General features: G+C 37.1%; 1 protein-coding gene across 14 annotated transcripts in view; it reads left to right on the top strand.

Annotated features, from left to right (window-relative positions):
* tor (tyrosine protein kinase receptor torso) overlaps positions 1–26,746 on the top strand; it is a 435,792-nt gene that overhangs the window by 35,545 nt on the left and 373,501 nt on the right. The gene's annotated exons all lie outside the window — the stretch shown is intronic.

Here is a 26,746-nt window from a genome sequence, read left to right as displayed (position 1 = left end):
ATACAAAAAGTTTCGCTAGGGGGCGCACGGACTGAGATATTTAGAACAAGTAAGGAAGGCTAAGTTTGGGTGTAACCGAACATTACATACTCAGCTGAGAGGTTTGGAGACAAAATAAGGGAAAATCACCATTTAGCAAAATGAAACTAGGGTAACCCTGGAATGTGTTTGTATGAGATGTGTATCAAATGAAAGGGGTTAATGATTATTTAAAACGTAGTGGGCCTTTGTTCTATAGGTGGACGCCTTTTCGAGATATCGTAATAAGGGTGGACCAGGGGTGACTCTAGAATGTGTTTGTACGATATGGGTATCAAATTAAAAGTACTAATGAGGGTTTTAAAAGGGAGTGATGGTAGTTGTATATGTGAAGGCGTTTTCGAGATATCGATGAAAATGTGGACCAGGGTGACGCAGAACATCTTCTGTCGGGTACCGCTAATTTATTTATATATGTCATACCACGAACAGTATTCCTGCCAAGATTCCAAGGGCTTTTGATTTCGCCCTGCAGAACTTTTTCATTTTCTTCTACTTAATATGGTAGGTGTCACACCCATTTTACAAAGTTTTTTCTAAAGTTATATTTTGCGTCAATAAACCAATCCAATTACCATGTTTCATCTCTTTTTTCATATTTCGTACAGAATTATGGCATTTTTTTCATTTTTCGTAATTTTCGATATCGGAAAAGTGGGCGTGGTCATAGTCGGATTTCGGCCATATTTTATACTAAGATAAAGTGAGTTCAGATAAGCAAGTGAACTGAGTTTAGTAAAGATATATCGTTTTTTCCGCAAGTTATCGTGTTAACGGCCGAGCGGAAGGACAGAAGGTCGACTGTGTATAAAAACTGGGCGTGGCTTCAACCGATTTCGCCCATTTTCACAGAAAACAGTTAACGTCGTAGAATCTATGTGCCTACCAAAGATTGGTAAATTTTTGTTCGACTTATGGCAACTATTCTAGACGAATTAAATGAAAAAGGGCGGAGTTACGTCCATTTTGAAATTTTCTTTTATCTATGTATTTTGTTGCACCATATCATTACTGGAGTCGAATGTTGACACAATTTACTTTTATACTGTAAAGATATTAAATTTTTTGTTAAAATTTGACTTTAAAAAAATTTTTTTTTAAGGGTGGGCGTGTTCGGCATCCGATTTCGCTAATTTTTATTTAGCACACATATAATAGGAGTAACGTGTCTACCAAATTTCATCATGATATCTTCAACGACTGCCAAATTACAGCTTGCAAAACTTTTAAATTACTTTCTTTTAAAAGTGGACGCGCCACTCCCATTGTCAAAAATTTTTCTAATTTTCTATTCTGCGTCATAAGGTCAACGCACCTACCAAGTTTCATCGCTTTATCCGTCTTTGGTAATGAATTATCGCACTTTTTCGGTTTTTCGAAATTTTCGATATCGAAAAAGTGGGCGTGGTTGTAGTCCGATTTCGTTCATTTTAAATAGCTATCTGAGATGAGCGCCCAGGAACCTACATACCAAATTTCATCAAGATACCTCAAAATTTACTCAAGTTATCGTGTTTACAGACGGACGGACACACGGACGGACGGACGGACGGACATGGCTAAATGAATTTCTTTTTTCACCCAGATCATTTTGATATATAAAAGTCTATATCTATATCGATTAGTTTATACCGTTACGGATTACCGTTGTGCGAACAAAGTTAAGTGAGTAAAAAAATCAAACGGAACGGAGGGAATTTTGGGATTGATTTTTATGTAAGTTCTCATTGAGGTACAAGCGTAAAGCTTAACAGATAGGTTAAGACACCGAGAAAATGTAAGAAAAGGAGAAAAAAAAATAAAATAAAAACATTTTATGCACTTCCTTTATATAAATAGACAATAATCAGCGAAAAATGTCTACTTATATAAGGACATATTGCTAAAATTTGATTTTTAAATTTTGACATAGAAATTGCAAAAATATTTAAGAGAAGTGAAAATATAAAATTGGAGCGCACATTACTTGGATTGGAAAGTTGATGGGAAAGGAGATATTATTAGTCAATCAATTGCGCTCTACCTTTTTATTTTTAGTTCTCATAATATTTTTGCAATTTCAATGTAAACATTTAAAAATCAAAGTTTAGCAAGAATACGTTTTTATATAAGACACTTTTCGCTGATTATTGTCCATTTATATAAATTAAGTGCCTAAAATTTTTTATTATATTTTTATTTTCTCGTTTTCTTATATTTTCTCGGTGTCTTAACCTATCTGTTAAGTTGTACGCTTGTAGCTCAATGAGAACTTACATAACAATCAATCCCAAATTGCCTTCGTTCCGTTTGATTTTTCTAAAAATCTCAATCCGTGCGCCCCCTAGCGAAACTTTTTGTATTGTGTCATCGACCTCTGAACTAAGCTCTAAATTTTTAGCCTCTAGCTCATCAAGAAGTTAATTAAAACCCGGTTTCATTTTTCCAAATTAGTATCTAATTTTTTCGATCCGTTCGCCACCTAACAGAATTTTTTTCACCTTTTGTTCCTTTGTCACGGTGTCTTAACCTGTCTCTGAGGATTCATGTTTGGAACTAAATGAGAAGTTACTTTAAAATCGATCTCAAATCACCAAATTTCCAAATTCTTATCTAAATATTTCGACCCGTGCGCCACCTCACGGAATTTTTGTCTCCTTTTCTTAAATTTTCTCGGCGTTTTATCCTATCTGTGAAGTTTTAGAGTTGTAGCTCAATGAGAACTTACATAAAAATCAATCCCAAAATTCCCTCCGTTTCGTACGATTTTTCTAAATATCTCATTCCGTGCGCCCCCTAGCGAATCTTTTTGTATCGTGTCATCGGCTGTCATCGACCTCTGAATTATGTTTGCAATTTCAAGTCTCTAGCACATCGAGAAGTTACTTAAAAGCTAGTTTGAAAATTTTCAAATTCTTATCTAGTCTATCTATCCGTGCGCCACCTAACGGATTTTTTTCCTTTTGTTGCATTGTTACGGTGTTCTAACCAGGCATGCTTAACCAACGAAACGATATCATTTCGTTACGATAATCAACGTTAATAAACGAAACGAACTCATTTCGTTTCGTTTATTAACGTTAAGATCGTCAAATTAACGAAATGATTTCGTTTCGTTTTCTGCCATATCAAAACGAAATCAAATCGTTTATGTTGATTATTAATTTCAAACTATGCTGGCAAAGCTGATTGATGGCGGAGTCATTAAAGGTGAAAGCATTAGCCAAGCTGATTGCAACTTTTCTCTTGAATTTTGACAGTACGAACATTTCTCAGAGTATTTTTGACATTACCACCAACGAATTACACAAACAAATTACATAGAGTTTGTGTGTGTATGTGCGCTCGTTGTTGCCACCTTACGGCTTCACCATGGCTGTAGCATTGCCAGCACAATTCAAACATAAAGTATCACGTTTTTGTTAACGTTTTTAACGTTAACGAAAGCTTTTCGTTTCGGTTAAAAACGAGATACAATTTATTTTGATAATTTCTTTATCGATAATATTTCGAAGTGTTTCAACGGAAACGGTGGAAATTTTTTGATAAACGATTAGCTTAACGTTAAGGTGCATCCCTGGTTCTAACTTATGTGTAAAGCTTCACGTTTCTAGCTCAATGAGAAATTACTTAAAAATCGATCGACATACCTAATATAAAGGAAGTAAAAAAGAAATCAGATAAATTTCTGCTTCGAATCTAAATGTCTTATTAATAACAAGTAAGGGAGTATAAATTCGTCTGTAACAAAATAGCCGTGGATTTTCATTAAAAACACTATAATTTGATAAATTTTGTGATTATTTTATCGCCAGCTTATATCGAATACCCTCGATCATCATCATTAATTGGCGTTAAACCGTCTAAGCAATTTTGGCCGTTTCGTAACAAGTCACGCCAGCTATCCCTGTTTCGCGATAACTGACGCCAATTGGGAGCAGCAAGAGAGGTCAAGTTATTCTGCACCCGCCTCTCCCAACTCAGTGGAGGTCTCCCTCTTCCTCTGCTTCCAGACAGCAGCGTTGACTGAAATACTTTCGTGTCTGGAGCGTCATTATTCGCAGCACTATCGCCATATCTGCGTAAAGCTCATACAGGTCATAAAACCTCTTTCGACACAGGACAATAAATCTTCCAGAGAACTGCCATCTCATCTTCTCTCAACACCATCCATGATTGCAAGCCATACATGAGGACAGGTATGATTACCGACTTGTAGAGCGTAATTTTTGTTCGTCGAAAGAGGACTTTACTTTCAAATTCTTATTCAGTCCAAAGTAGCACGTGTTGAAAAGATTTGCTTTAATGCTGGTTCCTAAATAGACGAAATCCTTCGCAGTCTTGAATTTGTGTCCACCAACAGTGACATGGCTGCCAAGGCGAGAATGTGCCGATTCTTTCTTAGATGACAGCAAGTCTTGTTGATCTTATCCCGATAAGGCAGAACTTACAGCTCGTTCGTTCGGCCCAATAATATTAACATCATCAGCATACGCCAGTAATTGCACGTTCTTATAATATATTATACCAATACGGTTTAGTTCTGCTGCTAGTGGTGTTGCTCATCGTCAATTGGCAAAGCCTTATTACCTTTGAAGGGAACTCAAATTCAGACATTACAGCAACATATTTTCGCGCTTTTAAAGGCTGCCTTCAAGTCGGCAAAAAATGTCGATTGTCGATTCTCTTATCGTGAGTCTTCTTCAGAACCTGGGGCATCATGAAGATCTGGGCGATAGTAGATTTACCAGGTCTAAAGCTGCACTGATAAGGCCCATTCAGTTTGTTGACTAGGGGCGTTTGTGGGATCGCCTTTGTTGTGGATTCGGCAGAGTACACTTAAGTTCCAATTTGGAGGTATGCGCTCATCCGACAATATATTGCTTAGAAGCTGATGTCAATGGCTTCAAATCTTGATAACTAGATTTACATTGTTAAAAATTAACTTAAGACTTATTTAAAATTAGTTTGAGGAACAGTTGCATTTGTTCGGTAGTAAGACTTAAAACGTAACTTAAATAAAAATATGGACATCGCAAAGTCAAGATCCAGTCTTAAACTCTTCAAGCCTTTTAATGAGAGCGGCAAAATTATGATAATAAGATGTTGGACCTTCAATGCTATAGGAGCGGAGAGTTCCATTAGGAATATTGAAACATATCTTTCCAAGCAGAGCTGGGAGATCAATTACACCAGCGATAATGTCGAAGATAAAGGTTCAATTTTGAACTGAGCGTCTGACTTCGAGTGGGAAAATGTTGATAAGCATGCACCTAGAAGTATTGGGAGGCAAGATATTTTGGACTAAAAAGTTTGATGACCTTTATTTCACCGAGATCATTAATACCTCGCTGGCATGTCATATTCTCGATTATTGTTCATGTGTTTGGTCTCCAACCATTCAAAATCATATATTTAAATCGGATCTAGTCAGTACAGAAATATTTTTTATTATTTACATTACGAGGTCTCATATGGGAATCAAATCTTCATCTTTCAGCATACAGGAGTAGATTTCTTCTAGTGAATTTTACTAGAAATAGCTAAACTCATGGAATCTTTCCAAAAATATGAAGCCATGAACCAAAAAGCAGATCCCGCATTAAATAATGAGAGAGCAAAAAATCATAGTTAGCTCTGATATAAATTTTCTTAACGTGGCTTGACGTTTTTGAGAACATGTTTCATGCTGACGTAGTGTTCAGACTTTATTCCAAACGGAGTATTTTGTTCCGCTCCTACCTCCGACCACACCACAAAGGTTAATTTGGGTCGAGTTGAAAATTAAATATCATTACTACCTAATATTTTTTGGTTGAAGTTTTCATTGCACATGCATTAAAATCTGATTGTTTACAAGTGACGATTGTATGAAATGACGTGAATTGATTGTTCGTGTCTTAAGACATGTTTGTTATAATTTTACTCACAGTTTTGGTACTTTTTTCGTGCGGAATTAGAATATAAGGAGTAAAATTTTAAAAGTTAAAAAAGGTGTCCGGGCGCGATCTGTAAATCCTGCCAAAATTTAACATACAGCACTTCTAGAAGTTTTATATAAAAATGAAGTACGTTGAGTTGGTGAGGTCAGCTAACCCTGTTTTGCGATAACAGTCGCCAATTGGGAGCACCAACCGAGGTCAAATTTTCCTCCAACTGTTTCTCCTAACTCAGTGAAGGTATTCCATTTCCTCTGTTTACAAATTGGCGGAGCGTATTCGTTCATCCGCATAACATGATCTAGCTAGCGAATCTTTCTGTTTTTATTCGCTGCACTATCGTCATATCTGCGAAAAGCTGATCATTATTGCTACTTCGATACCCGCCGCCGACATCACGGATAGAACTATAAGTCTTCCGGAGAAATTTCCCCTCGAATACTTAAAGAGCCAGCTCATCTTCTCTCGACATCTTCCATGATTCCGAGACATACATCAGGACAGGTAGTGAGAGAGGACTTAACTTTTCAATTGCCGAAAGAAGCATTTGTTGACAAGAGTTATTCTCCGTTTGATTTATAGGGCCGACATTGGTTTGCCTTTAATGCTGCTTCCCAAATAGACGAAATCCTTCACAATCTCGAATTTATATGCGCCAACAGTGAAGTGGCTACAAAGATCACGATGACAGCAAATACATCGTATTGTCCACATTTGCGGCAAGATTCACTTTTTTTGCTTCTTCATCTTATACCAACTCTTCGCCCCCATGTTTGAACAGCCCGGCGGTTATCCCGTCATTACTTGACACCCTTTTTTAGCCGGGATATTGACATTTCCACTTCGCTATAGTTAGATGTCGGAGTGTGTTTTTCATCATCGGCGATCGGGGTATCGGATTCGTCTTCCCCCACACTATGTTAGTCAGTTACCAGATCGCCATTAGCGTTCCTGCGGGAATCTGTCCCGGTCTTGAAACCTCCCGTCATTAAAAGAGCATGAAATATGTATGGTAAACCAAAAATAATAATAATAATATTTTTTCGCCAGAAATGTCCGGGGAAATAGAGCCCACTTTTCTTCCAGAATGTGGTTTGCTAATGGGAAGCATAATTGGTCATTCTACATGTTTTAGCCCGACTCCATGTGCATCTGATAAGGCATTTAACATTTTTGCTGAGAAAACTTTCATGTCAAAAACACAATCGAAGGGTTTGCCAAGTCACCAAATCAATTTCATGTTAGTTGTTCGCCCGCTTTCAAAAAAGGTAGAAAATATATAATTTTCACTCCGGCTTGGTCATTTACTCTGGTAACAGTTTTAAATACTCCGAACACTGGTAGCGAAATATGAGAGAAATGTAAAAAATCGAAATATTTCAAAAGCGCTACGTCATCAAACATTTTTTTCAAATTCGACTACAAATACAACAATTCCGGAAGGCGTGATCTTGGCTCATTTGTTTATGGTATGAAGCAGCCTTTCAATATTTGGTATAAAATATAAAATAAAGAAAATGTTTGGCGTGATTAACCTCTGAAGAGATTTTTAGTCGAGTTTCTATCCCAATTTGTGTCGTTCACCTTTAATTTTTTCCAAACAAACCCTCACATTACGACAGCCCCATTCATATACGGTGAATGAGGGCGTAAAGTCAATCATGCCTTCTATCAAGTCACGTGCTTGCGTACCACGCAAGAGCAAAAATTTTGGAATATAAAGATATTGCATGCGCGAACTTCGGTGGAAAGCAGCGGAGCGTAACAAAATTCTAGTAGGTCACTTTCACCACACCAAAAACTTTAACACAATTTTTAACATAATTTAAGCACAGAAATACACTGATTGGAGTTTTAGTGAGTAAAAGTTAAAATTCTGAACACATTAGCTGAATAAAAAGTGTACAAATAATTATTAAATAACAAATACAGACAGTGGTAGTTTAACAAATTCTGCTGTGGTAAGTGGTGAATGTGACCTACTAGAATTTTGTGAAGCTTGCCTCACACTATTTTTCGTCTATGCAATGTCTCTCTATTATATCGTTTCTGGCAAGAGTAAGGACATAACAATGACGTCGGCTTTTCGGAAGTATTTTTACACAGAGAACATTGTCCATAAAATAATTTGACTGCGTATGTAATTAATTTGTTATTAAAATCACAATATAAATTGTCTTGCGCGAGAGCTTGTATGCATAATTCGTGGAAACTGTACAACCATACATACAAATATACACACATCTGTATTTACATGCACCTATATATAGAACAAATTAATTAAAGCATATCGTACAATTTATTGTAAACAGACGTTAAACAAAATTTAAGTTTTTTGGCAAGACGCAATTTTAGTTTTTTCATTTTAGATTTTTGAAATATCCGCCTAATTTCCAGAGCACCTAAAACGTTGCGCCAATTTGAAAAGTTGTAGAGCAAAAGTCAATTAGGACTAAAAAGAACATCTGGTCCTTCCAGCGGAGTTGGGGCTGCCCCCTTCGAATGGCGGGATCCGATGAGAACACTTTTTGGATCGAAACATTATGGCCTAACTTATTCACTGGACTATGTTGGTGTTTGCAGAAAGCTCGTACAGCTCATCGTTAAATCTTCTTCGGTGGTACTCGCCGTCGACGACGCGTAGAGCGCATAAATCTTTCGAGGAACTTTTATCCCAGAGCCACCTCATCTGATGTTGTCATGGTTCATGATCTTCGGCTGCCGACAGAACACTTTACTTTTAAACTGCCTATTCAGTCCAAATTAGCATTTATTGGCAAGCGTAATTCTTCGATGGATTTCAGTTTCCCCAACTAAACAAAGTCCTTTACTATTTTGAAATTGTGGCTGCTAAAAGTTTTTGCGGGAAAACCGAATTCAGGCAAAACGGCATATAGGCAACTCCTTTGCGCGCTGTCGAAGGCGACTTTAAAGTTGACGAAGTGGCAATGTGTGCCTATTCTGTTTTTGCGGTTTTTCCTTAAATTTGGCGCATAGTATTGATCGATTTACCAGGTCTGAAGCCGCGCTGGTAAGGTCAAATCAACCGACTTAAGGTGCGCTTCAATCTTTCACACAATATGCTGGGCACGACCTTATATGCGATATTAAGAAAGATGATTTCGGGATAGTTGCAAGACAGCTTCTTGTGGGCTGGGCAAAGAACACTTAGATTTCAATCGTCGGGCATGTAGTAGTCCGACCACATTTTGCATAACAGTTGATGCATGCACCTTACCAACGCCTCACCGCCGCAGGAAATCTATCAGCACCCGCGGCCTTGTTGTTTTTTAATTTGGTTATTTTTATTCTGACTTTATCAGAGGCGGGTGAGGCAACATTAATTCCATTTTCACCGATTGCGGGTTTGGGTTCATGTTTTTGTTGTTGTTGTAGCGATAAGGATACTCTCCGAAGGCCTCCGTGAGTGTTATCGATGTTGATGGGCCTTTGCCAGATGCAGATCCGGTACGTTCCGGTACCAAGCACTGTAAAGGTACTAGCCCGACCATCTCGGGAACGATTTGGTATTACCTCATGAAACAATGAAACCTTCTAGGCCATACCGCCCTCCCACGCCCTAGATCCATCAGGAGATCGGGTCGCCAGAGACTCGGATGTTAATGAAACAGGGTAGATGAGGTTGACAATTGGGTTGGAGAAGCTATATATTGCGCTAGAAAACCCTTAAATCAATTTGGTATTTTACTAGCCTCTTACGACAGGCATACCTACCGCGGTGATATTCTAAGCCTCCTAACCCGCTGGGGTAGGTTCGGGTTCATCATTTGTTGTTTTATCGCACTCTCTGCATTTATGACACAGCGAAGTTTTCCCTACACAATTTAAGCACCCTCCAGATATTGGTTACCAGGTCACCGTATTTATTGGGAGGAGTTTGCCCCGAGCTTCAAACCTTCTGTCTGTCGCCAAATTTTATCTGGAAAGCTTACGGGCGTTAATCCTGGAGGCTAACAGCTCAAGCTCTTCGCATCCACGACTTTTTGCCTCTGCTTTGTTCTTCCTGTAAAGGCTGCTCACTTCCCTTCTCAGCTCGCGGTTGCGTTCACACACCCTTCTTGCCGTGTTCGCCCTGTATGCAGCGCCCTTTTTTCGGCTGCAACGCGGCATTCTTCTTCTGATTTTTTACTGATCTTTAATTGCTGTTACAAGAGCAAACAGCAACTTCCTTAATTGCCATAAAGTCAAATTAAGAATGGTCATAAGATGTTATAGCTTTTTGAAGTATGTAGTTATAATGTCAATTGACCTTTTGGCCGTTGAGCTTATGCCATCATATGACAAGCAACATATTCCATGCAAAGAAATGGACTTACGTCACTCTGTAGGAAGTGAAAATAGTGGTACCACTAGGCGTATACACAATACTCTGTTTATTAGATACTCACGGTTGTCAATTCGGTCCATTTGGACGAAAAATGGTCCCTTCTAACCCGATTTGGTACGGTTGTCCCGTTTTTAAATTTTGGTCCTTTTTAGGTAGTTGCCACGATTAGTACTTTTCTTTCTTTTTCACTGAGGCAAAAATTCAAACTTCTGCTCACAAAATTTGCCACATATTCACAAACCCACATATAATTTTCAATTTGCTTTAATGGAATTCTTACCACGAAAATTGTTCAGGTAATAAAATATAGCAGAAGAATGACATTCACCTAGGAGATAATTTAGGCGAGGCATTAAAAAGAGAATTGTTGGATAATTGGACAAACAGATTGTCTTTAGTTTTTGATGAACCAACAGACTTAACAGAAAACAAGTAAGGAAGGCTAAGTTCGGGTGTAACCGACCATTACATACTCAGCTGAGAGCTTTGGAGACAAAATAAGGGAAAATCACCATTTAGCAAAATGAATCTAGGATAACCCTGGAATGTGTTTGTATGACAAGGGTTTCAAATGGAAGGTATTAAAGAGTATTTTAAAAGGGAGTGGGCCTTAGTTCTATAGGTGGACGCCTTTTCGATATATCATCATAAAGGTGGACCAGGGGTGACTAGAATGCGTTTGTACGATATGGGTATCTAATGAAAGGTGTTAATGATTATTTAAAACGTAGTGGGCCTTAGTTCTATTGGATGACGCCTTTTCGAGATATCGCCATAAGGATGGACCAGGGGTGACTCTAGAATGTGTTTGTACGATATGGGTATCAAATTAAAGGTATTAATGAGGGTTTTAAAAGGGAGTGGTACTTAGTTGTATATGTGAAGGCGTTTTCGAGATATCGATGAAAATGTGGACCAAGGTGACCCAGAACATCATCTGTCGGGTACCGCTAATTTATTTATATATGTAATACCACGAACAGTGTTCCGGCCAAGATTCCAAAGGCTTTTGATTTCACCCTGCAGAACTTTTTCATTTTCTTCTACTTAATATGGTAGTTGTCATATCCATTTTACAAAGTTTTTTTCTAAAATTATATTTTGCGTCAATAAACCAATCCAATTACAATGTTTCATCTCTTTTTTCATATTTGGTATAGAATTATGGAATTTTTTTCATTTTTGGTAATTTTCGATATCGGAACAGTGGGCGTGGTCATAGTCGGATTTAGGCCAATTTTTATACAAGATAGAGTGAGTTCAGATAAGTACGTGAACTAAGTTTAGTAAAGATATATCGATTTTTTCTCAAGTTATCGTGTTAACGGCCGAGCGGAAGGACAGAAGGTCGACTGTGTATAAAAACTGGGCGTGGCTTCAACCGATTTCGCCCATTTTCACAGAAAACAGTTATCGTCATAGAATCTATGCCCCTACCAAATTTCACAAGGATTGGGAAATTTTTGTTCGACTTATGGCATTAAAAGTATTCTAGACGAATTAAATGAAAAAGGGTGGAGCCACGCCCATTTTGAAATTTTCTTTTATTTTTGTATTTTGTTGCACCATATCATTACTGGAGTTGAATGTTGACATAATTTACTTATATACTGTAAAGATATTAAAATTTGACTTAAAAAAAATTTTTTTTTTTAAAGTGGGCGTGTTCGTCATCCGATTTTGCTAATTTTTATTGAGCACACATATAGTAATTGGAGTAACGTGCCTGCCAAATTTCATCATGATATCTTCAACGACTGCCAAATTACAGCTTGCAAAACTTTAAAATTACCTTCTTTTAAAAGTGGGCGGTGCCACTCTCATTGTCCAAAATTTTACTAATTTTCTATTTCGCGTCATAAGGTCAACGCACCTACCAAGTTTCATCGCTTTATCCGTCTTTGGTAATGAATTATCGCACTTTTTCGGTTTTTCGAAATTTTCGATATCGAAAAAGTGGGCGTGGTTCTTACGAAACTCTGTGAGCTCTGCTCAGCTGAGTATAAAAGTCTTGTTTAAGTGGCTAGATATTTCGATCGGTTATCAAACACTTTTCGTTGCAGATTTTTGTCACTAGTCGAGCTAAAAGAATTAATTTTAAATACACGTGTGCCACTAAGAAATACGACAGGGAACTGAAACTAAGTAAAAGAAGGAAACTTGTTTGTTTTATATTAAGTGTAGTTGCCACTCACTTAATTTATGTTCTAGCATACCGAGAGATGGCCACCGTGGTGTGATGGTAGCGTGCTCCGCCTACCACACCGTATGCCCTGGGTTAACACCCCGGGCAAAGCAACATAAACATTTTAGAAATAAGGTTTTTCAATTAGAAGAAAATTTGTCTAAGCGGGGTCGCCCCTCGGCAGTGTTTGGCAAGCGCTCCGGGTGTATTTCTGCCATGAAAAGCTCTCAGTGAAAACTCATCTGCCTTGCAGATGCTCTTCGGATTCGGCATTAAGCGTGTAGGTCCCGTCCGGCCAATTTGTAGGGAAAATCAAAAGGAGCACGACTCAAATTGGAAGAGAAGCTCGGCCTTAGATCTCTTCCGAGGTTATCGCGCCTTACTGGGAGTTTGTGAAGTACAACATGCCAAACGAAAAGTAATACCTTAAAAATGTTTGCAAATAAATTCTTTCTTCTTTCTCGCCCAGCTCAAAGCAGCTCAAGGAATTCCAGAACCAGGACTATTGTGGTGTAAAACCACGAAAGTTACTTGAAACCTAAGTATGATGGCACAATAAATATTTAAACTGAAAGTAGGACAGAAATACATTTTGAAAGCGATAAATTTATAAATGTTCAACGAATTGAAATTAAAATAAAAATAAAATAAAACACATTTTAAGCACTTCCTTTATATAAACGGACTAAAATCAGCGAAAAATTGCTCCTTATATAAAGACATATTCTTACGAAACTCCGATTTTTAAATTTTGACATAGAAATTGCAAAAATATTTATGAGAAATAAAAATATAAAAGTGGAGCGCACATTACTTGGATTGGAAAGTTGGTAGGAAAGGAGATATTATTAGTCAATCAGTTGCGCTCCACCTATATATTTTTACTTCTCATAAATATTTTTGCAATTTCTATGTCAAAATTTAAAAACCAATGTTTAGCAAGAATATGTCTTTATATAAGGAGATATTTTTTGCTGATTTTTGTACATTTATATAACGGAAGTGCGTACGGAGTAGCGAAACTTTTTGTATTGTGTCATTGGCTGTCAAGGACCTCTGAATTAAGCTCTAAATTTTTAGCCTCTAGCTCATCGAGAAGTTACTTAAAACCCGGTTTGAAATTTACAAATTATTATCTAATTTTTTTAATCCGCGCGCCACCTAACGGAATTTTTTCTCCTTTCGTTCATTTGTCACGGTGTCTTAACCTGTCTCTGAGGTTTCATGTTTGTAGCTCAATGAGAAGTTGTCTTAAAATCGATAACCATGGAAATATCTTAAAACTTTTATATTTTACAACGAGTACGACACTCTAGTAAATTTCCGAATTATTTGTATACCATTCAAATAATATAAAAAATTGGTCCTTTTTTCGATGAATTTTGGTCCAAAATGAAAACATGGTGTGGCAACCGTGGTTCTACTATTTAACCGATATTTCCTAATGTAATGGGAGATTCATGTGATCTCTGGTGATGACATAGATATAGATTTTATTGGTTGAAGTAAAAATGAGAGTTTTGAATAATTGCAAAGTTAGTACGGGCAACTGGGATTAAAAGTTGCCACAAATAAACGTTTCATTCACTTTTATATATTGCTGAGCAGACTTTTCTTAACCCTCTTTACTTTTAACTGTAGTTTTTTGTACACCTGCTTTTTTATGATTAGTGGCTTATCCAAATACGCGATTGTTTTATTGATGTTGATGGTCCTTTGCCGGATATAGATCTGGTAACTAACACCATTGAGGTACTCGCTAGCTCGTCCATCTTGGGAACGATTAAATATGACTACATTGAACTTCCTAGGCCATCACGTTCTCCACCCTCTAGTTCCGCGAACACTTTGGGGTCGCAATAGCCCCGCCTACTAAATATACATATATACATTCATATTTGTAGCGGAATTTGCTTCGGTTAAGTGAGATTGCCAATAGGTTTGGGGAAGTCGTGAAGCTACATATAAAGCGTTGTATTGCGCATAACCTTGAATCCGTGATTTTTCCTTCATTCACAGAGGCTTTGACTATAAATATTCACCCTTATCGCGAGTTTTAATTTCACCCGAAAATATTCACAGTTTTTGTTCACCCTATCGCAGAGGGTGGCGAAAGAATTTTTCATGTTCGAAAAAGATTTCACCTTATCGGCAACTCTTTGTTCGGGGAAATGAACAGCGGAGAAACCAAAATTTGTTCGCTTATATTTTACAGGCGAACGAGAGGAAACAAAATGTAATTAATTTTTTGTTTTAAAATTTGATACTCTTATAATTATATGTACTTCTATTATTAGAAATAAATCAATAAATAATGCACAATCGTAAGCTGAGCGGAAAAAAGTGAAATTCCTGTATTGCTAAGTATGTAAATTCTATTTTTTCACAACGTATCAGTCGGCCAAGTTATCCATTGTGGACAAAGCAACGGTCCCAAAATGTTGATCACCTCACTGAAACAAGATTACCTAGGGCCCACTTCATGGTCCTTTACAACGCTTTTGCCCTATGCGAAAAAAACGAAGACATTTACTCAACTTTACAATTGGTGGAACTCCAAATTTTTGCTTCAATGGTGGCAAGGAGTTGGTAAGAATATCTAGGAAATATTAGAATGCCAGCTTCTTTACCCTGTAATATTGGCGAAAGCTAATTGAAAAAAAATTAACTTGTTATTCAAAAGTGCTGAAAATAGTAATTTTTAGCTTACAGTGAATCATTTAGCTCCAAAGGGTTAGAACTGTCCCTCAATTGCCTCCGAATCGCTTTCACATATATATCCGCCTCGCGCTCAATCAAATCCAACCTAAGTGCAATACTAAAAATTATTTTATTAATTTTTTATTTACATTTTTGTTGTATTTTAAGTAAATATATGCTTGGTTACAAAATTTACACAATTGTAAGTAAATTATTTGTTCACTGCCAATTCGCAATAGAGCATCAGCTGTTTCGAAGTGAACTTTTGTTCGCCCGAAATTGCCGATAGGCGGAAAAAGTTCACCCGAACAAAAGAAGTGAAGGCGAACACTTTTCCGCGTGAACTTCGCGATAAGGGTGATTATATTTCAATTTTAATTGGCTTTATTTGAATTAAGCGTCAAATCACCCCTATTCTGCATTTCGATTACGTTCCCGTTCTACGCTCCGCTTTAATCGAAGTTTGGTATTCTGCATTACGACGGAATCGTAAAGAGAAGAGGAAGAGCGAATGATTTTTCGAAATCAGCTGTTGGTACGGAATGTGTGAACAGTGGAACAAGATAAATTAAAGAAAATTTGTATAAAACACTGAAAAACGTTTATATTTTATTATCCACGCCATTTTGTACAAAAAAAGCAATAGAATATATTCCCGCAGTGTTATATTTTTTTTAGTGAAGTGCTTTCATAATTGTAAGTGTGTTTTTGTCGTTCTTTTGGCCAATTCGCTGCCGTGGCCACCGAGTTTTGTTAAAACGGATTCCTGCACGAATATAGTTGACATTTTCTGAATTTTAAGGATGCTAATTTCATTGCACTGGCCTAAAGTACTTTATAAAGGTTTATTTATTCTTTCCGCAAGGATTGTTTACGTTTTCGCTTCACCTTCCTCTACGCCGGCAGCTTGCTTTGGCATAAAACTGGACCCAACGAACAGACACAAATTATAGCTGTCTATTATAATGGAATCAATAGCCGCGGCATTATTTATGGAGTTGAAAAGCAACACATACGAAAATTGCCAGGCGAGAATGGAAAGGCAAATATTGCGAGATTTGTGTAATCCATTTGAGATGAGTGACGAATTGTAAGAAATTGAACTTAAAAGTGGTAAAGTTTAAAGACTTATTTTCTTATTTAGGTTCAAAAAAAACTTTCGACTTAACAAGGATGCTTTCAAGTATGTGTCAGATACTTTTGCGGGGCAAATACGTCCAAGGACTTCGACATCGACATGTTGTTTTTGACCTGGAAACATATAAAAAACAATCATCATCAAGCCTTCTACGTTTCTTAACAAGTTTTACTTACATTTTTGTTAAAATTCTGTTATAAATTAATAAAAAAATAAAAAGAAAATATTTTTGCGCCAACTAATTTGCAACTTAGAAAAACGGAACTTCGATCGAAATGCAGAATACAAAAAATCGAACGATTCGAAGTTGGATCGAAAGAGATTGGAACACAGAATACCAAAATTGCCAAATCGAAAAGTCCAATCCAAGTCGAAATGCAGAATAGGGTTGAATATTTTCAAATTTTTTTGAATGAAAGTATAAAATGTGTCTGGATATGAACAATGAAATTCACTTTAAACCTTCGACATACAACAATTCTTAAAAAAAAATGGAAGCATTGCTCATAAAGCACAAAAATCCAGTGTTTGGAAGCGCGCCTGTAAATATTCCAAACAATTTCAATTAAAAAACATATACTATACATATGGATGTACGAAATTGTGTACAAAAGCAATAGCAAAAAAAAAAAAAAAAGGCAATACTTAGAGGCAAACTACAAAGCATAAAACCTATATGAATTATGAATGTTGAAGGTTTCGAGTTCAATACATAGCTCCCGAAAATCTAACTGATGAAGAAGTGAAATTCAATCCTAGTAACCATCGCCGTGTGAAAATTTTGTAATTTTTCTTTAATATCAATAATTTTGAGAAACAAGCTTATTATACCGAAGCTTATTTATACCGATACCATGCAGGTCGATTCCGTTTAGTCAGTCAAGTCTGAAGCTGGGGGCTTACTGCATACTGTGTAATTTTGGGGTATTACTAACTTGCTTTGTCGTAAACTCGAGTACAGAGAATTTAAACCTTTCGTTTTGTTCATAAACCCTTCCTAATAGGGTTTCATCTGATCTATCCCCATATAATATTCGAAAATGGAAAACTTTTTTCACTGTGTAAAAGGTTAACGGAAGTAAGGAATCCATTGATATCAACCAACTTTCTATACTTCGTATGCCTTGTTGGATGCATTCGAACTCAAGTAATTTTCTTTATCTTAGTTGTAATGGTGTCCCAAGAATTAGATAAAGATGCAGCGCTCAACTTTGGAGTATGTAATGGAACTCACGGTTGAGTCGCCGCGCCACCTATATATCTCTATCCGTTAAATGATAGAGGCTTAAGGTAGGCCTCGTTATTCACAAGGTAGATTTGTAACTATGTACCAAATCTATTGCTACCAACAGTATGTGAAGTGTTTGGTAAAGCATGGAGCCTCCGTTGGACTGTAGATTTGCATGATTAGATCCGCAGTGCTTTTGAGGACCCCAAGGTTAGGCCATTTATGGCATATATAATGTACGATCTCACATTTATAATTCCCTTCTCAAGTAGATTGGTGACGCAGATTTCTTAAGTCATCTGAATATTCGTTTGTTAAATGTATGGCATTTTAGGGAACTGCAAAGGTTATCTATGGGAAGTGTTCACAGAAGAAAAACGAATATACTTCTTTAAAGGGATTCCTTAGCTAAAAGGCAAAAGATCGAGCTATAAGACAAAAAGTAATCCCTCCATTTTTCGAAGTTTACATTTGGCCTTACTGTTAAGTTCATTTAAAGCAGGGATGGGCCTATTTTCGGCTCCTAAATCAGTTTCAGTGCCAGCGAGTGCTTGGAGAGACGTTTGTGTGTTTTGGGGTGTTAGGGGAGTAAAAAAATATATTGGAAATATCGTACGCTTCGCCTCAAACGATATTCATCGCAAAAAGGTTGTTAGAGTTGGGTCGTTTCGTTCTGAACTTGTTCAATTGACCGGGTCTCTCAACTGAACAAGTGAACTAGATCTTCGATTTCGGTTCTATTTGTTCTTTTAGTTCGTTTTATCTAATGTTATTCTTTCTCTCTTCTCGTTCGCGAACATTGTAAATTCATACATACATACGCAGAAATTCACAGTGAGCACGAATGTCGATGATGCCACTTACACTAAAGATAGGTCATGTTTGTGTGTGGCACTGCTACAACAATATATGTATGGACTATTTATGAAAAATATGTTTTGTAAGAAACTAATGATTACATTTATTAAACTTGAAAAGCTCTTATTTACAACTAGCAGGGTACCCGACGTTCGCGATGCGTATTTATGTTAAAGTGGCCCTTATTTTTTTTTTTTTATTTAGTGTTTTACGACAACCAATCGCACACCTACCAAAGCATCGTAGTACACACCTGTCAACGAATAGATAAATCGAATTGCATCAAAAGGTTTGAGTCCCTGATTAACGCGTATAAAATGTTTAAAATCTTAGTTAAAAGTATTTCATATTGTAGGTAAATTTATAGATTTTGGAGCAAATACATTTTGACAGATAACTCATTTATCGATTAATTTATCTAAATATCACAAAACTCAAATGAACCTGTGATCTTCCTCTATTGTTTGATGCCCATATTGTACGCATTTTTAGAGGTTTTAGGTAACCTCATTTTAACCGATTATCGTAATATGGCAGCGTGAAATACTTTTTTTTGGTAAGCCACTGTATGTATTCATGAATTTGATTTTTAATTTATATGAAATTGAAAAAAAACTTTGCAAAGGCATTCTTTGACATTTGTTTGGCAACTAAACGCATTTTCCTTCGTTTTTCAAAAAAAATCCTTAAACGTAGCTTAATTATAGCTTAAACAACTATATCTTTTTTGTTTCTCACGCGATTTTAATGAAATAAGTTCTAGATTCCCTTCTGGATTACAGGCTATCCATCTGTGAAGGTCTCATAAAATTCAATTCTTTAGTTTCCGAGATTATCGATATCATACAGACAAACAGATAAACCGACAAACAGACAAACAGACAAACAGAAAAAAGTGGTGCCGATGGATTCTACGACATTCCAAACGTCAAGTACACTCATTTTTTTTTTAGAAATCTTGGATGTACAGACACGATTTTCTAGAGATTTATTATAGTACTAGCAGGGTACCCGACCTTGTTCGGGATGCGTTAGTTACATATATTAAAGTGACCCTTATTTTTTTTTTAATTTTATTTAGTGTATGTGTACGACAACCAATCGCACACCTACCAAAGCATCGCAGTACACACCTGTCAGCGAATAGATAAATCGAATTGCACCAAAAGGTTTGAGTCCCTGATTAACGCGTATAAAAGGTTTAAAATCTTAGTTAAAAGTATTTCATATTGTAGGTAAATTTATAGATTTTGGAGCAAATACATTTTGACAGATAACTCAGTTATCGATTAATTTATCTAAATATCACAAAATTCAAATGAAACCTGTGATCTTCCTCTATTGTTTGATGCCCATATTGTACGCATATTTAGAGGTTTTAGGTAACCTCATTTTAACCGATTATCGTAATATGGCAGCGTGAAATAATTTTTTTTTGGTACGCCACTGTATCTATTCAGGAATTTGATTTTTAATTTATATGAAATTGAAAAAAAACTTTGCAAAGTCATTCTTTGATATTTGTTTGGAAACTAAGTACATTTTCCTTCTTTCAAAAAAAAAATCCTTAAAATTAGCTTAATTATAGCTTAAACAACTATATCTTATTTGTTTCTCACGCGATTTTAATGAAATAAGTTCTAGATTCCCTTCTGGATGACAGGCTATCCATCTGTGAAAGGTTCATAAAAATCCATTCGTTAGTTTCCGAGATTATCGATATCATACAGACAAACCGACAAACAGACAAACAGAAAAAAGTGGTGCCGATGGATTCTACGACATTCCAAACGTCAAGTACACTCATTTTTTTTTAGAAATCTTGGATGTACAGACACGATTTTCTAGAGATTTATTATAGTATAGATAAGATAGAAGATAGATAGATAGATTGTAGGTAAATTTATAGATTTTGGAGCAAATACATTTGGACCGATAACTCAGTTATCGATTAATTATCTAAATATCACAAAATTCAAATGAAACCTGTGATCTTCATCTATTGTTTGATGCCATATTGTACGCATATTTAGAGGTTTTAGGTAACCTCATTTTAACCGATTATCGTAATATGGCAGCGTGAAATAATTTTTCTTTTGGTACGCCACTGTATGTATTCATGAATTTGATTTTTAATTTATATGAAATTGAAAAAAAACTTTGCAAAGGCATTTCTTTGATATTTGTTTGGAAACTAAGTGCATTTTCCTTCGTTTTTCAAAAAAAAAAAAAAAATCCTTAAAAGTAGCTTAATTATAGCTTAAACAACTATATCTTTTTTGTTTCTCACGCGATTTTAACGAAATAAGTTCTAGATTCCCTTCTGGATTACAGGCTATCCATCTGTGAAAGTCTCATAAAAATCCATTCGTTAGTTTCCGAGATTATCGATATCATACAGACAAACAGGCAAACAGAAAAAAGTGGTGCCGATGGATTCTACGACATTCCAAACGTCAAGTACACTCATTTTTTTTTTAGAAATCTTGGATGTACAGATACGATTTTCTAGAGATTTATTATAGTGTAGTGAGGTCAGATCTATGGTTGTGAAATATTTTGCGTTCCCTAAACTGGCCAGCGTTGCATTAATATCTGGAATAGGATAGTCGTCCGGCACGGTGACTGCATTCAGATGTTTGAAGTCCACTACCATTCTATACTGCTTTTCACCAGAGGGTTTGGGTTTTTTCGGAACTACCCAAATAGGAGAATTGTACGGGCTTTTGGATGGTCGTATAATTCCTTCTTCAAGCAACTCAGTAATTTGTTTTTCTACCTCTTCCCTCATGTTTGCAGGATATGGGTAACTTTTCGTGTATATGGGCTCATTCGTGATAGTCTTTATCTCAGCTCGAACTGTGGTTTTAATGTTTGTTTTGATGTTAAGTGGACCGAACAAATGAGAATATTTTTCTATCATGGCTTTTAGGCTTGGGAGAATTGCGTCGGGTATATCGTCAGTTTCGAAAAAATTTAGGCTTCATACGACTTTGTTTTTGAGCGGAATTCGTATATTGGGATCTATTGTAAGGACATGTTTTTTCCTGTCTACGACGGCACCCAGTTCTTTGAGGGTGTCATCGCCTATTATCCCATCAAACGAGCTTAAACCAAGAAGTGCGTAAAAGGTCACCATAGCTTCGTTACCAGCATTTTGGAAAAATCTCCCACTGATTTTTTGTTTATTACTACAGGTCCTGCTACGGTGGTTACTGAGAAAGGTGGATTGACTGGGACTGTATTAGTTGCCAATTCAGGTCTTATAAAATTTTTATTTGCCCCTGTGTCAACTAAGAACTTTAGGGCTACTTTGTTTGGTGTCATACAAGTGAGATAGGGTATACTGGATTGCGCGGTAGTCCTCATATGAAATAGGCTGGTGGCCCGTCCGCCATAAAATTTACCTGCTGGAAGTTGTCTTCTGTCGATTCAGCATACGCCGAAGGTCCGCTTTCTACATCTGCGCTGTTGGCTTCCATGTTGTAGAGCCTCTGCTGTTTGGGCATCTTTTCAATCGATGATGTAGGTCCCCTTTTGAAGGCGTTGTTATTCGTCGGTCGGTTCATGTAGTTCACCTGTCTGGTTTGAACACTGTCGTCGACATCCATTTTTTCCGCAGGTTTTGGGGCTGTGGGTCTACCAGGAGGTGAGGTGTTCGTCCCTTGATTGCCTTGGAATCTGTTGTAGGATGACCGGCTATTCCCTTGAGTATTGTTCCAATTCGTCCAGTTGTATGTAGACCGTGAACGAGGAGGTAACGGTGGTCTCTGAGTAACTTGCGACAGGGTATTGGTGGGGACAACTACACTATTTTGAGTGTTTGCATGAACTATTGTGTTCATTAACGTTAGGTTCTGGATGTCAAGGCAGGCCGAGTACGCTTCTGGCAGTGTTTTTGGCTTCTGCACTATAAGCATACGCGACAATTCTGGACTGAGACCCCGTATGAAAACATCGAGTGCCCTGTTACGGTACGTTTCCACAAGGACCGACACGGTTTCCTGGCTATAGTCATCGCACTTGATTTTGTTCACTATTAGAGACAACTGATGATTGACCGTTGCGTAGAAATCATCTAGGTTTGAACGTCTCTGAGCTAGCTGATTCAGTTGGTGCTCTAAAGTCCTAATGTCCCTTTTGTCTGCGTAATGCAGCGATAATACCCTTTTTATTTCTACCCAATCGCTATCGAAAACATTATACGCTACCAGTGCTGCATCGGCAAAGCCACGGATTTTCTACCTAATATGTTGCAGGATGGCATGATCCAGGGGCCTTTCCTTGACGATATCGTAGTCCGACAGAATTCCTTCAACGCTGTGAACCCATGAGATGTATTGAGAAGGGCTGCCTTCAAAAACTTGCAGCTCCTTCACGCAGTCGGGAAGTCTGCCAATATCCTTTAGGTCTTGCTCCGACAGTGGTGTTCGCACCGCTGCCAATACCCCCTGTGGCTGCGTTCTTACGCCACCCTGTTCTACTCTTCCCAATCGCTCATCGATTCTGGCAAGATTTTGTTCTAAACTCGCGTTATTGCATTAAATTTCCGCTAGCCGAGAGTTCAGAGCAACACCGTTGCTTTCGATACCCCCAAGGCGTGTCTCAAGCCGCCTAATCTGCTCGAGGAGAGCATTGATGCCCCCATTAAGTTCATTAACTTTCGTGGCTAAAGCGTCCATTTCAGATTTAAAAAAAATTTTTGTTTGAGATTAAAAAATATATTTTTAAATTTTAATTTGGCACACGGTGGTTCTTTAAAAATTGTTTTTATTTTTTTTGTGTTACTTACTGGCGTTCGCGATCACCTGACGGGATAGTCCTTATAGCACAGACGATTTGTTTGTTTTTTGTTTTAGTTTTAAGGTTGTCCTTACACTTTGACAGTTTCCTGCAAAGAAAAAAAGGACTTTAGTTACATTTGTGAAACTTTTACCGTGTTCTTATGGCAACGGCGACATGTACCAAGTTGGCGTTTCACAGTACATTAGTCTTTAAATGATTATGGTTTTGGTCAGGGGAGGCTGTGTCATTCCTTTTTAGTCGTCGACAATCAGATTGAAGGCAACCTACTAAGGCACAGTTGCTCCACAACGCTCTGGACATATTGCAAATCTTTAGCGTGTTCTTATGGGTACGCTGAAAGTATCGCAAGTAACGAGTGGCCGTTTCCAGTGTGTGCTGATGTGTACCCTGGAAACTCCACAAAAGGATAAGCCGGCCCAAGTGTGTTCTTATGTGTACGCTCGGGTTAACTTTTAAAGCCGGCCCAAGTGTGTTCTTATGTGTACGCTCGGGTTAACTTTTTCAGAAGGAAATTTTTGCCGTATCCTGAAGGGAGCGGCAAGTTGCATATTGCAAAAAAAAATTTTTGTGTACATCAAACGGTCACAGGAGTCGTTAACCATTTTTCGGCCTTTGGTATGGTAAGGTCCGTCCTAGAAGTATAGGTATACGGACTCACCCAGCCAGTGTGATTATACGTGCACTTGTAATAGCAATAGTGAGGCCGTAGGATAATTCACTTATAAAATGTTTAAATTTTCGTGTTGAATTTTATTCGCGCACCAGAGGATCTCAGGGGTCACAGGCTCGCTTCTTTTGATATTATTCCTGTATAGCCCTCTGAGGGCTTTTAGGATTGGACGTAGTAATTTATTGCGTGTAGCATCACTTTTCACTCAACTTTTTGTTATTCACTTGTTTTTTTTTTTATACTCAGTTGAGCAGAGCTCACAGAGTACATTAACTTTGATTGGATAACGGTTGGTTGTACAGGTATAAAGGAATCGAGATAGATATAGACTTCCATATATCAAAATCATCAGTATCGAAAAAAAATTCGATTAAGCCATGTCCCTCCGTCCGTCCGTCCGTCTGTCCGTTAACACCATAACTTGAGTAAATTTTGAGGTATCTTGATGAAATTTGGTATGTAGGTTCCTGGGCACTCATCTCAGATCGGTATTTAAAATGAACGATATCGGACAATAACCACGCCCACTTTTTCGATATCGAAAATTTCGAAAAATCGAAAAAGTGCGATAATTCATTACCAAATATGGATTAAGCGATGAAACTTGGTAGGTGAGTTGAAATTATGACGCAGAATAGAAAACTAGTAAAATTTTGTACAATGGGCGTGGCACCGCCCACTTTTAAAAGAAGGTAATTTAGAAGTTTTGCAAGCTGTAATTTGGCAGGAACGTTACTCTTATTACTATATGTCTGCTTAATAAAAATTAGGAAAATCGGAGAACGACCACGCCCACTTTTTAAAAAAATTTTTTTTAAAATTCAAATTTTAAAAGAAAAGTTAATATCTTTACAGTATATAAGTAAATTATGTCAACATTCAACTCCAGTAATGATATGGTGCAACAAAATACAACAATAAAAGACAATTTCAAAATGGGCGAGGCTCCGCCCTTTTTCATTTAATTTGTCTAGGATACTGTTAATGCCATAAGTCGAACAAAAATTTACCAATCCTTGTGAAATTTGGTAGAGGCTTAGATTCTAGGACGATAACTGTTTTCTGTGAAAAAGGGCGAAATCGGTTGAAGCCACGCCCAGTTTTTATACACAGTCGACCGTCTGTCCTTCCGCTCGGCTCCGCCCTTTTTCATTTAATTTGTCTAGGATACTGTTAATGCCATAAGTCGAACAAAAATTTACCAATCCTTGTGAAATTTGGTAGAGGCTTAGATTCTAGGACGATAACTGTTTTCTGTGAAAAAGGGCGAAATCGGTTGAAGCCACGCCCAGTTTTTATACACAGTCGACCGTCTGTCCTTCCGCTCGGCCGTTTACACGATAACTTGAGCAAAAATCGATATATCTTTACTAAACTCAGTTCACGTACTTATCTGAACTCACTTTGTATTGGTGTAAAAAATGGCCGAAATCAGACTATGACCACGTCCACTTTTTCGATATCGAAAATTACGAAAAATGAAAAAAATGCCATAATTATATACCAAATACGAAAAAAGGAATGAAACATGGTAATTGTATTGGTCTATTGACGCAAAATATAACTTTAGAAAAAACTTGGTAAAATGGGTGTGACACCTACCATATTAAGTAGAAGAAAATGAAAAAGTTTTGCAGGGCGAAATCAAAAGCCCTTGGAATCTTGGAAGGAATACTGTACGTGGTATTACATGTATATCTAAATAAATTAGCGGTACCCGAAAGATGATGTTCTGGATCACCCTGGTCCCCATTTTGGTCGATATCTCGAAAAGCCTTCACATATACAACTAAGGGCCACTCCCTTTTAAAACCCCCATTAATACCTTTAATTTGATACCCATATCGTACAAACACATTCTAGAGTCACCCCTGGTCCACGTTTATGGCGATATCTCGAAAAGGCGTCCACATATAGAACCAAGGCCCACACCTTTTTAAAATACTCATTAACGCCCTTCATTTGATACCCATATAATAATAATAATAATAATAATAAACCCAACGGATTAATACCCTCCAAAGCCCGCCCAACCGACACGAGGGGCGCATCCGCATGACGCACGGATTTGTTTTTGTTTTTGCCGAGTTGTTGATAGGCGGAGGTTTGTTAAGCGTCGAGATCTAAAACTGCTCAGCTACAGAATAAAAATCATCAGCTGAGTATTATATACATAACAGTAGAAAATTATACATATAGTAAATTGTTAAATAAGTTAAGGATTTAGCATATAAAGATTTTTATTTTTTATTTTTATTTTTATTTTGTTACGAGTTAAGATATGATAGGACAGTTTTCCTTATAGTAAAAAGTGAATCCGTTATATCAAATGAATTCGAGTGAGAGTTAAAATCATAACACAAACACCGGAAAGGTTCATTTAATTCGAAGTTAGTTCTACACTGCCTCAAAAGAAGAGGTTTGTAATGTCTTGACGCTCGTGATGGGATATTGAAGTTTACTTCGTTCAAAAGAAAGGGGCTAGAAATTAGTCCATTCAGTAGTTTAGCCATAAATAATACTCCTAGCATTTCTCTACGGCTAGCGAGAGTTGGAAGATTGATAAGCCTTAACCGACTAGTATAAGGTGGAAGATTATATGCAGAGTCCCAATGAAAGTTCCTTAAAGAAAAAAGTAAAAATTGCTTCTGTATTGACTCAAGCCTATCTGCATGAACTTGATATCGCGGATTCCAGACTACTGATCCGTATTCTAGTATCGGCCTAACCAATGTGGTAAAAAGGGCTTTGGTTACATAAGGGTCACTAAATTCTTTAGACCATCTCTTCACGAATGATAGAACACCTCTAGCCTTATTGGCAGTAGTCATAATATGAAGGTAGAAACTAAGTTTA

This window comes from Eurosta solidaginis, chromosome 3 (assembly GCF_040869045.1).
Source record: "Eurosta solidaginis isolate ZX-2024a chromosome 3, ASM4086904v1, whole genome shotgun sequence".
Classification (NCBI taxonomy): Eukaryota; Metazoa; Arthropoda; class Insecta; order Diptera; family Tephritidae; genus Eurosta; species Eurosta solidaginis.
The sequence above is the reverse complement of the archived record's forward strand: the minus strand, read 5'-3'. Positions and strand labels throughout refer to the sequence as shown.